Here is a 12,821-nt window from a genome sequence, read left to right on the forward strand (position 1 = left end):
TGTAGGCATCTTTGTTTTTTGTGGATATATTTTTAATTCGAATTTTTGGATAATTCTGCAAACGATAAAATAATTCGATATTTCTGCAAGCGATAAAAATGGTCAACTATTGTTGATTTTTATCGTTTGCAGATGTTTTTGTAGGTATCTTTGTTTTTTGTGGATATATTTTTAATTCGAATTTTTTGATAATTCGAATTTTTGGATAATTCGAATTTTTGGATAATTCGAATTTTTTTAACGGTCCCTTGAGATTCGAATTATCCACTGTATATAGAACTAAAATAATTTCCATATTACCACGAACAAGATCAAAATTACCCAATGTCCTTAGGGTGCTCATTACGCCCCGGCTTCCCCTATGAATTATGAAATTGGCGTCGTTAATAAATTTATTCACATATTCGTAATAAAACTCATTATATTCAATATATAATATAATATAATCAATAATTTTTTTTTGTTTCAATTAGCTAATTGGATCATAATTAATTTAATTATTTTTTATATTTCAAAAAATTACAATATGATATTATATATATATATATATATATATATATATATATATATATATATATATATATATATATATATATATATATATATATATATATATATATATTATTGTGATATTTAAAGTCTTGGTGCGCCAAGCAATAATTAGCTAATTAATTTTTTTGATTACTTAAAATTATCTAGATGATATGATTATGACTCTATCACAATTTTTAATTCTTTTATCTCAGGGTTAAATTCGTGCTTCAATATCTATGCTATTACATGTGAAAGGTAAGGTCCAGAGATGAATCTTGCCCCAAGTAGGTAAAAACGTAATTTGTTTACACAAAATAACACACTGGCAAACTCTAATTCAGTAACGCTGTATTTTCTCTCATACGTTTTGGTTACACGTGAAACAAAACATATTGGCACCTCTATATCGTCTTGTATCTGTGATAACACCCCTGCAAATTTTTTTATGGAAGCATCGGTCCTGAGAATGAAAGGTTGCTCATATCTTGGGTGGTGCACTCTTACAGCTGTGGAAACGCTCCTTTTAAATTTTTGAAAGCGATTTCTTGTTCCGTTCCCCATTTCCATCTGACATTTTTCTTAAGTAATGCTATTAGCGGTATTTCTTTTGTACTGAGGTCTGGTATCAGCTTTTTGAAATAGTTTACCATTCCTAAAAATCCCCGCAAAGTTTTTAAATTGGTTGGCCTAGGGTAGTTGTTTATGACTTCAATTCTATCTTCTGCAAGACTAATCCCTTTTGTGTCTAATTTGAATCCTAAATACAATACCTCTTTTTGGAAAAACTGACACTTTTGAATATTTAATTTTAATCCGGCTTGATCAAGTTCTTCGAGAACAGTATGAATATGTCGTAGATGGCTTGTTATATCCGGTGAGAAAATTAATAAATCATCTATGTAATGTACAACAAATTCTCCATGCCTATTTAAAATTGTGTGTAATGCGCGAACCAAAGCAGCGCATGCACTTTGTAGTCCAAATGGTACTACCCTAAATCGGTACACAACTCCGTCGATAGAAAAAGCGGTATAATTTCGACACTTTTCTGCCAAAGGTATTAACCAAAAACTGTGTTTCAAATCGATTTTGGAGAAAATGTGTGATCCTGTGATTCGTCCAAAAATGGCTTCTATGTTCAAAGGCGCTTCGTATTGCGCGATTGTGTGCGAATTAATGTTTCTTGCATCTAAACATAATCGCAAATCACCATTTGATTTTTTTACGCATACTATCGGGTTGATATATGGAGAGTCACATCTTTCGATCACCTTGTCTTTGATCATATTTTCAATTTCCTGTCCGACGCTTTGCCTGTATTTATACGGGATTGGATATGTTTTCGATTTAAAATTTTCTAAGTTTTTAACTTTAAAAGAATGTTCATAATTTTTAGCCACTCGGCTTTCTTCATTAATAAGATCTCCATAATTTTCTAAAATCTTCTCTATTTCCTTCTCCATGTTTTCTCCACATATTATTTTTCTTTCATCCTCAGTTTGTTCACATGTGTTTACTGTCCGTATTACTTCTTCACAAAATTCTGGATTCTCGTCCATAATTGCCATTTCTTCTCTGTCCTCTTCCGTTATTTCTTCTTCTATTTTTTCTTTATCTTTAATTTCTATCTGGTATTCCGAGCACCATGTTTCGGCTCCTTCCATTTTTCTGCTTATAACTTCCTTTTTTTTTGCTTTCTTTTCGAACTCTTCTTTTTTTTTATTCTCTTTTCCTCTTCGGATTGATTTTTTTCTTGAGCTTTCGATTTATCCTCTACCGTCATATTGATTTCTTTATGTTTTTCTTGTCCATTTATCCTTTCAGAAAATTTTCTCCTATCTGTTTCCTTTTCTTCTTCTATGTTGTCTGGTTCTGCTCTGATTTCCAGTTGATTTTCCGAAAAATTGATGGTGATATGTTTTTCACTCAATTCATCAATTCCCGCTATCATATCATGATTTAGATCTTCGATCACCACACATTGCATAATATAGAATTGGTCTCCCACTCTGATCCGTACTCCTAAACCTTCGTTTACTGTCGTCAATTTTTTATTATTTGCACCCACTAAAGCAACCCTCGGAATCTTATACACAAATCTGTCCATATTTAATTCTTTTACTAGTTTTTTATTGATTAACGAAATTTCCGATCCAGAATCAATCAGAATTTTAATCGCTTTATGTTTTATAAATGCATCTAAAAATATTAGATTGGAATTAGAATTTTGTTTTTCGTTTCCCGCCAACTGTATAAACTCTCTCGGGTGACAAAATATACCGGAGAGTTTTTTACTTTTGTTTAGTGGATGCCTTATTGAAAATCCTGTATGGATTCATTGAATACTTCTTCTTCCTCCTTTTCTATTGCCACATGATTCATCTCTCTTCTGTTTTGTCGTTGGAATCTCTGATTATTTCTATCGTCCCTTTGTTCGTTCGTATTCCTATTCGGAGGATTTTGTGCATCTCTATTCCTGTTGTGATTTTCATTTGTTCTATTTTGTGTATCATTCCGGTTATCGTAATTTTGTTGTCTATTGTAATTATTGTAATTTCTCGGCCTATATTCGTTTGTTGATCTGGGATGTCGGTTTCTCTGGTCATAATTTGATGAATACCTTCTTTCCGGTCCATTATATTGGTCATGTTGTCTTCTATTTCTCATTTCTTTTCTTTTCGCTTCTTTTAATTAAAGGAATTGGCACAAACTATCAATATCTTGATAGTTTCTCAAAATCACGTGATCTTCCAACGTTTCCTCAAAATGTCTGCTGATCATTTCTACCAGCTGTTCGGTAGAATATTTGTATTCTAGATATTTTGAATTGTTATATATCTGCAAAGCATATCTTTCTTCAGATATTCCCATTTTTTCGTGATATTTTCCATTCTGTAGCTCTTGGTTGATTTCTCTTTGTTTATTTTTCCCCCAGAAATAGTTGAGAAATTTATTTTCAAAATCTGTCCAATTTTCAAACTCATCTTCCTTGCTTTCATACCATAACGCTGCTCCTTCTTTCAAATGGTTTCTAATTGTTTCTTTGCAATCGTCAAAATATCTAATATGTTGTAATTTGGTTTTCAAATTTTTGACAAACGGTACTGGGTGTGTTTTCCGAATATCCCCGCCAAATTGTATTTTCGCCTCGCTTGTTCCATGGATGATAACTTCTTTTCTCTCTACCCCTCTTAGTTCAATTTCTGCCATTTGTTTTTCATTTTGCTTTAATCTTCTTTCTACTTCCTTCCTGTCTTCTTGTAGCGCATTTTCAAATTTTATTTCTAATCCCTCCAAATTATCTTTAATTCTCATTTCTTGTTCTTTCATATTATTTTTAATTTCATTAATCTCTTCTATTTGTTGTATCAGTTCTTTCTTTATCCCCTCAACACATCCTTTAATTTCCTGTTCATAGTTTTCCAAACGCTGCTCTATATTTCTGTTATTTAGTTCTATTGTTTGTTTTGTTTCTTGTTGATTTCTATCCATTTTTAGTGATGTTTCATCCATTTTTTGTGACTGGAGTTGCATTAGTTGTAATATTTTATTTATTCCTGATAGTTCTTTTCTCTCCTCAACTATTGTCACATTTCCTTCATTATCCGATACTTCTTCCAAAATTGTTTCATCTTCTCTGTTATCCTCCTTCCTTTCCGGCATTTTACTTTGTCTCCTTGTGACAGACATGTTGTTACTTTTTGTTATTGTTTTTGTCCCCGCCAAATGTGAAATTTTACAACACTCTATATGTTTCAGAACACGACAATATTTCTCCCCAAATGTATTAAATTTTCACGACAAATATCGAATATGCAATCAGTAAAATTCAAATAATTAAAAATAAATATCAAATGTACGATTGGTAAAGAAAATAAAATCAAATAATTCAATAGCAGTAAATATCCACTAACTACGATCAATCAATAAATCAAATTTATATTCCCTGGAAAAATTGTCAAAATACTTTCAAATTCAAATTCCCTCAATGTTATATGTTTTTATCTCTGGATCACCTGTACTTATTCCAGATCTCTTTCCCTTCCTTCAAATGTAAAGCTGCGATATTTTCAAGCCCCACGTTTTGGAAGCCAGTTATTGTGATATTTAAAGTCTTGGTGCGCCAAGCAATAATTAGCTAATTAATTTTTTTGATTAATTAAAATTATCTAGATGATATGATTATGACTCTATCACAATTTTTAATTCTTTTATCTCAGGGTTAAATTCGTGCTTCAATATCTATGCTATTACATGCGAAAGGTAAGGTCCAGAGAATACCGGAATAATAAAAAACACATATGATCTAACACTATATATTGAAATAAAAATAATGAAATAATTCACACTCAAAAGTTTTCAATAAACAAATCTCATATAATGATTCTCAAAAATTTTGTTCTACGTACGTGAACAATCAAAATTAATGGTACAAACAATATTAATTGAAATCTCAAAATTCCGAACTATTCTAACTCTCCTAATCAAAATATTTATATCCTTTCTAAATTAAGTGTAAAAATTGTGTTAGCAATAAAAGAAAAAACTGCAGAAAACAAAATATCTCTCTCTGATGATGAGTGGTCCAAATCCTTGTTCCTTGTAGACTATATTATCTCCTCTCAACCGCTCCCTATGTAATCAGCAATCTTACAACAGATTGTTGCAAGTATATCGTCCTTAATGATCTCCTTCAAAAGCAACAATCATTCAAATTATGATAGCCTTTCTCCTCTCGATAAACTGAATCTCTCGTTGGCCCGAGTGAAAAATGACTCTTGGAATATCTTCTCTTTACGATAAACTGAATCTCTCGTTGGCCTGAACAGTGACTCTTGGAATATAAGTAGGAAAATATGACTTACAATATTTTGCTGCTCCAGCTTCTGTCAGATACACTAACTCCACAAAAACTCACTAACATTCAACACTACTGCTTGCTAGTTCTCAGGAACTGCCAGAGAACAATCACCGTTCGTCTTACAGATTTGGAAAACCAACTGATTCTCTTTTTTCTCTCCTAAATCTAGCCAAACTCTCACTCCTACATACCTATCCCACCTTTTTCAATCTCCGCCAATCAAAACTCGTCACAATTCCCCCATTTTTTCATTTCGATAACAAACAAATTTTTACCTATAATTATAAATTTCCTCAAACTTATTTACAAATAATATTTTTCTATAATTCTTAAAAACTAACAAAAACCTCTTTCTATAATCCCTTCTATTGTCTTTAATCACTGCATTAATGTATTTTGAAAAACCCTGTTCAATTGTCTTTGGCTTTCACTTAAACTTATGCGGGTCACTCAAGTATAACAAAGAAATAATTTATGTATAGCTTACATTTTGTTTAGTACAGGTAATCCAGGAATTTAATAACTTTCCTTCTTCGAAATGTTTGTTGTTTATTATCCTACTTATCTGAATTATTTTAATGTTTTTGAACTTTGAAATATTTTAATCAAACCAATATTTTTCTCGATTTTACATATCATAACAATATATATATATATATATATATATATATATATATATATATATATATATATATATATATATATATATATATATATATTGTTATAAATTGAAATATACTCGTACTCTAACGTTTTTTTCCAATTTTATTTCAATATAAAATTTGCATAATCTGTGTAATATAAGAATTAAACAAATAATAAAATGTTTGTTTTTGTTATTAAAAATAATTTAAATTTTATTCCACTCTGATGGTTAAAATATATATATATATTCTGCATTTTAAACAGCTGCGTCGCAAATAATTACAAAATCATTACCCCAAAAGATAAGGGAGCTAAACCTTTAATCTAGCGTTCGATCACGAGTTAGTATCCCTTTTGACACTTTGAGTAATGGTTAATTTTTGAAAGTGTTAGTTTACTTTGAAGCCTCCAGCCACAAACATTTTTTCCGGAGATCGCTGTTATTGACAGTGCAGATAAAGGTTTCAAAGTATTATGTGTTTGATGCGATAACCATTCACGGGATTTTCAATTTTGATTAAAGGTTTATTACACTTGAATTTTGACGACAATTAATAATACCTATAGTAATATGTTTAAGTTACGATATTAAAGTTAAGTTGTATGATTTCTTTTTTCTCCCTGAATTCCAACTTTTTAATATATTCTGGAAAAAATATTCGGTAATCGGTAATTCGGTAATAATAATATCGTCGGCTTACTGCCAAACCCTGACAAGTGTTAAATTAGTTATTTTGAGATAATCGCATTCAAAGGTTTTAGATAAGGATATGGATATATAAAACTCGGATTTTTTTTTTGGTATTTTTTATTTTTACAAAATGTAACTAAGAATCAGATTATAATACTTATAAACAATATATTATTACGGTTTTGAACAAAAAACTTAATAAAACAATTATAGTTTTGATATAAGGTTGAATGCTCGAATAAATAAACTTTGAAAAAATTAAAGGCAAATTAATATCGAGCACAATTTGAATAATCAAATCTTGCCCAAGTACTTTCGCTTTCTACAGCATCATCAGGGTTTAGCAATTATAGTGTTAGCAAACTGTAAGTTGTTGGGTTTTACCAGTAGCAAAATCGAGAATTGGGTAAGTTAGTTAGTTGTTGATAAAAAAATAGATTAATCTCCATCATCTGAACTGTCTTGTACATCTGTTTCCGTTATTCTTTCTGTTATGCCAGGTAATGTTGATAATCCCTGAAACCAACCATGATACTCTTCCGGTATGGTAAGATTCTTGCACAGTTTCAGAAGATCATTCTTTTTCGCCACGCTTATAGGAAGTGGTTGTTGATAAAGTCTTATAAAATCTTTGGCAGTGTTGGTGACGTCCTTTTTAGTTCTTTTAGGTTTACTTGCAGAGCATGATTTTTTTGGATTACTCTTTTATTGTTCCTTCAAAAACATTAATGCAATCAAAATTATCCGAAAGGTTATAGGGTAAAACATACAATTATTGGACACTTAAGAAAATTTTAACTTTAAGAGTTCGTAATTCACACTGTTCTTTGCAGATTAAATTGAAATTTATACAAAACGTAGTCTAAACAGTTTATTACAATATGGCTAAAAGAATTTAAAGAAAGTGTTCAATTCTTTTTATCAATATATATTTATTAAAAATAGTTACAAAAATTATAGTTATTGGACAGTTTATTAAGTTACAGGATACTCAAAATTAGTTATTGGACAACTGTAATAACACAATAAAAAACTAGAAACAAATAAAAATTACAAGAAAAACCAAAGATTTCTGTACGGTAAGGGGTACCTATATACAGTTGACACAATTAAATTTTATAATAGCTTCTGTGATTAGCATCGGAATCACTCTCCTGAATATTGAAGCAGTTGTGACATAAAAATAGATCACCATCGTTAGGCATATGCTGTCTGTGATTAACAGGAGTATAACATTCGTAATAATAAAGACAAAAGTCATCGCATTTTAATTTATTCGATTGAATATCATTGGAATAAATAGAACATTTGACTTTTTTTTAATTCTTTTTGTTGTTACACTGGTTTTTGGTTAATTTTTCTTGTGTTTTCCGTTTCTTTCTTGTTTTTGTTTTTTCTGCTCTTCTTTCAACTTCTTCTTTTTTCGTAACATTTCTTAATATCGTGCAGATGTAATAGCAAAAGGAAGACGTTCCGTGTTACTTTTATTAAGTGTGCGAAACCCTCGATATCTTCAGGATTCGTCTATAGCACCACAATTCGAATGCTTCTAACTTGTTTAGTATTGTGGTTTTAAACGTCCATGTCTCACAACCATACAATAGGATGGACCACACATAACATTTCAGGACCTTCTTACGAATATTCATCTACAGATTTCTGTTGCATAAAACTGGTTTTCAGGTCATAAAAGCCTTACGTGGTATTTCGATCCTGGTTATTATCTCTTCATCAGAGTCACAATTTACATTTAACCAGCTGCCAAGGTATTTGAAATGATTTACCCTTTCGATCTTTTCTCCATTAAGAGAAATCAGACCTTGATCTATATTGATCTTTCCAACTGCCATCCACTTTGTCTTTGAAATGTTGATTTTTAGGTCTCCCCAATAACTTGCTTCACTGACTAGATTTAGTAATGTTTGGAGATCTTGTAAATTTTCTGCAAGAATGGCTGTATCGTCAGCGTATCTAATATTGTTGATTACTTCTCCACCTAGTCTTACTCCCTCTTGTCTGTCATCCAAAGCCTCCCTAAAGATTTCTTCAGAGTACAGATTGAAAAGAGTGGGTGACAAAACACAACCCTGCCGTACTCCACGTTTGACGGATATTTTTTCAGTCGGACTGTCTTCAATTTGGATAGAGGCTACTTGATTGTAATATAAGTATTTCAGCAGTCTTATATCATAGTGGTCAAGTCCTGCTGCCCGTAGGCAATCAAAAAGTGTATCGTGTTGTACTCTGTCGAACGCCTTCTCGAAGTCGATGAAACAAACATAAACATTCTTTCGGAATTCACAACTTTTTTGTAATAGAACGCGCATACAGAATAGTGCCTCTCTAGTTCCTAGACCGTTTCTAAATCCAAATTGCATATTACCGATCCTACTTTCGCATAGAAGGAATACTCGGTTTTGTATAATTCGTAAGAGTATCTTCAGTGTGCGACTCATCAAACTGATTAGTCTAAAATCGCTGCATTTGGTGGGCCTGCTTTTCTTTGGTAATGTTATAAACGGTGACTCTAACCAATCATCTGGTATTTTTCCTTCGTTGTAAATTTTGTTGAAGAAAGTGGTTAAGCAGGCAATGCTTTCCTCATCCAAAAGTTTAAGTAGCTCAGCAGGGATTTGGTCTGGTCCAGGTGCTTTATTGTTTTTGGCTTGCCGTATTGCCTTTTTGATTTCCGAATTCAGTATACTGGGACCTCTGTCTAACTGGTTGTCACAGGCAGTATTTAGAGCATTTTCTCTAGAAGCATCGTCAAAAAGGTCAGTGATGTATCTCTCTTATTCTTTGCACTGTTGTTCGTGATCACACATTTTTCCGTCCGCGCTTTTAAGTATGTGAGCATTTTTCTGTTTTCTAATTCCGGCAGTATATTTAAGTTTCTTGTGGAGGTTGAAACTGTCATGCTTTTTTTGGAGGTCTTCTATTTCTTTACATAAATTCTCAAACCAGGATTCTTTGGCTTGCTTAATTTTTCTTTTTATGCGTTTATTGATTTCACGGTATTCGATAATATTTCTATTTTTGTGTTGCCGTCGAACTTCCATTAGGTCTAGAATTTCTTGTTTCATCCACTCATTTTTGCCAACATGGTAGGTGTTTTCAAAGACTCTTGTATATATCTTGTATACTCTAATATTAATGCAAGTGTCTCTTTAACATTAAATGTTAAACATTAAATGTTCTCACTTGAAATCTGTTTCTCCTGTTGACTTCATGCAATTAAAAGGAAAAGACCAAAGAAAATCAAGTACACTATAAACATTTATCTGCTTAGTAAATACTTGCTGTAATATGTAATACTTGTTAAAGTACTGCTTAGTACCTACTAAACAGTGACTTCAAACACTAAGTATAACTCTTTTTAGGTTACTGATTTGCAAGTGTTAAAATATACACCGGGAGAGATTTATTATAAATTACGCTTCGCAGATGATTTTAAATTACTATCACAAAGAAAAAACAATAATATACAATAATGCAGTGCGTTACAGTTACCAAATTTGTCTGCTTATGACTCTTTTTCGACAAGTTAAAAGAAAGTTAGATCAGACACATATTACTACAGTGTAAAATATCTATTGCAATATTTAATTTTTTTTTTATAAATTAGAAATTTATCTTTAAATATGAAATAATGATTAAAACATATTATTTAAGTGACTAACCTTTGCATCTCCCTTCATTTTGCCTGGTCTGATAGCTTTATAGAACTGTACTGATTGAAAATTCTTAAAATAGGAATGATCCAGGTAGTTGACTTCATAGGGATGTCCCTTTTTTGATTTCCTGCAGATGTCAATGTAGTCAGCTGGAACGTTAATAGTCCGGTTCTGTAATTGCTTCTCGATCATTGCATGCATACTATCTACTTCCATCTGCGTGTGTCCTACCTCTAAGTATTTGTGAATAATTGTGACATTATTTATCATAGCCACATTGAGTAGGGCATTCTTCATTACAGTATTTCGGTTCTGATAGGTGCAACCGTCTGTAAATAAAATAATTTCTGGATTCTCATTTGAAGCAGATAGTATTTTTGGGATTACGTTCTCTTGTAGACATCTTGATACAATTGTGGCAAATTCATCACCGTTTAAACCTCCTTCTGATTCGTTCCATAGAAAACAGTGACCCTGTTGAGTTTTTAAATCAAAAATACATAAGTTATGTACACACAACTTTGTTTTATAATAGTGACTGGATACATTGGAGCGTGGTGCTAATAACACAGCCTGAAAATATATTGTGAAGACATACTCTTTATTTTGCTTGTCAGTTTCCTTTTCAGCTCGCGCTTCATTCTTTTCTTTTGGGTTTAAACAGAGACACATTTTTCAAAGTAAGTGCATTAGAGAATGTAGCTATGGACAACGGTGACATATTTTTTGATTTACAGTGTTGGATATACAGATGATAGAATTCCTGTTTCGACCTGATATCTGCAGATAGAGCTTAGATGTTCTCTGCCTGCAATAATGTGATTCCATTTTGGGCATAAAATCGATAAAATCATCAATCACGTTTTTTCCTCGCATCTTCCGATACAAGATGGCATTTTAATACACAGTTTACCTTTTTGGCGCATTTACAACGAGGTTTAAGTTTCTTGGCTATTTTTTTTATAGGTATCCATTTTCCAAGTGGTACTTTTTTTTTCCATAGCATGCGAGTCCCTGTTCTCTTTGTTGCATATTTTTGATACTTTGCCATTCTTGTGTATTTACTTCACGGCGCTTTTTTCTTTTGATTTTCAATTTTTCTGTTTATAATTCAGATTCAGAATCACTGTAAGGAACAAGACTTTTTAAGTCATTTTTTTGTTTTAAAATTTTATTGTGTATAGTGGGTATCAGAGGTTTTTCAGGTATGGGTATTTCTCCATCCTTACTATTTGTGTCAAAATCGTGGGTACTGTTTTCAGGTGGTAATAATTTTCCCTGACTATCGGAGCTTAAGTTTGTTGGAACCTCATTATATTTAGATTCATCAGTTGGTTGCTTACATGATATTAGGGAAGTAAATTCATCTGTGCTATATTCAGAAGTTAACAAATTTACGTCTTCAATAACAACAGTACGGTCAATAATAAACTCTGGAAAATCAAAAGACAAAACTGGACTATTCGTGTATTCAAGTTTTTCTGTGAAATTATGATCATGTGAAGAAGTTTGACCATTTTCGTTTGTCAATACATTGTCCTGTTCATTTGCATTAACTGCAAGTTAGAGGATTCTTTGTGCACGTGACATTATTCTGTAAGTAGGTAATAAGTAAGAATTAAAAATAATCGGAAAAGGCACACATTGGTGTGTTTACATTTAAAATTACAAAATTTAAAAGTACAAAATACGATAAGTGGGTACTATAAGTTACCTGAGTTTTACTACTTATTATATTTTATTAAATTTTGAAGTAAAATCATCATATTATTAGATAAAATTTATAGTTTTTTATTTAAAGTGATGCCAACAACAACCTCAACAGATAATAAGGATTTGTTGCTAACTCCACAATATATCAAATATATGACTTAGAAAAGCGGATATCTCCACATACTAATTAAAGCAGTAAACTACTCACTAAACTTCTCTTTTTAATACAATATTGTTAGTACTTACCATGTAAAAGCAATCCTTCCGCATAAACCAACAATATTTCAGCTAGAACACAAGTCTGAGACTAATAATAAACGAGACGAACAAACTACCAGTGTTAACAGCAAGGTTGTACTGCCATTGTTATTACGGAGTTAGCCGATCAAAATCGACACCGCTGGAGTTGCCCGATTTTCTTACAGGCTGTTGTAAGTCAAATTTAGGAGTTATTCGTTTTGGAACGAGTAGGTATTGTTACAAAGAATCAGTTTCAATGAAAAAGTCGATTTGACCAAAAAGTGGAGTTGGCCGATTTGCGAATTAAGGTATCGATATCCTTTTATTTTTTAATAATACATGTGAGATTATTTCATCGGAAAATAATAACAAGTAAATTTTAATTAGTAACGAAATAGCCCGCAAAGGGTATGTATGTAAGGGGTGTCCATTTGCATTTCCCGCCAAAAGATTATTAGTAATG

The sequence above is a fragment of the Diabrotica undecimpunctata genome, chromosome 9, assembly GCF_040954645.1.
Source record: "Diabrotica undecimpunctata isolate CICGRU chromosome 9, icDiaUnde3, whole genome shotgun sequence".
NCBI classification, from domain to species: domain Eukaryota; kingdom Metazoa; phylum Arthropoda; class Insecta; order Coleoptera; family Chrysomelidae; genus Diabrotica; species Diabrotica undecimpunctata.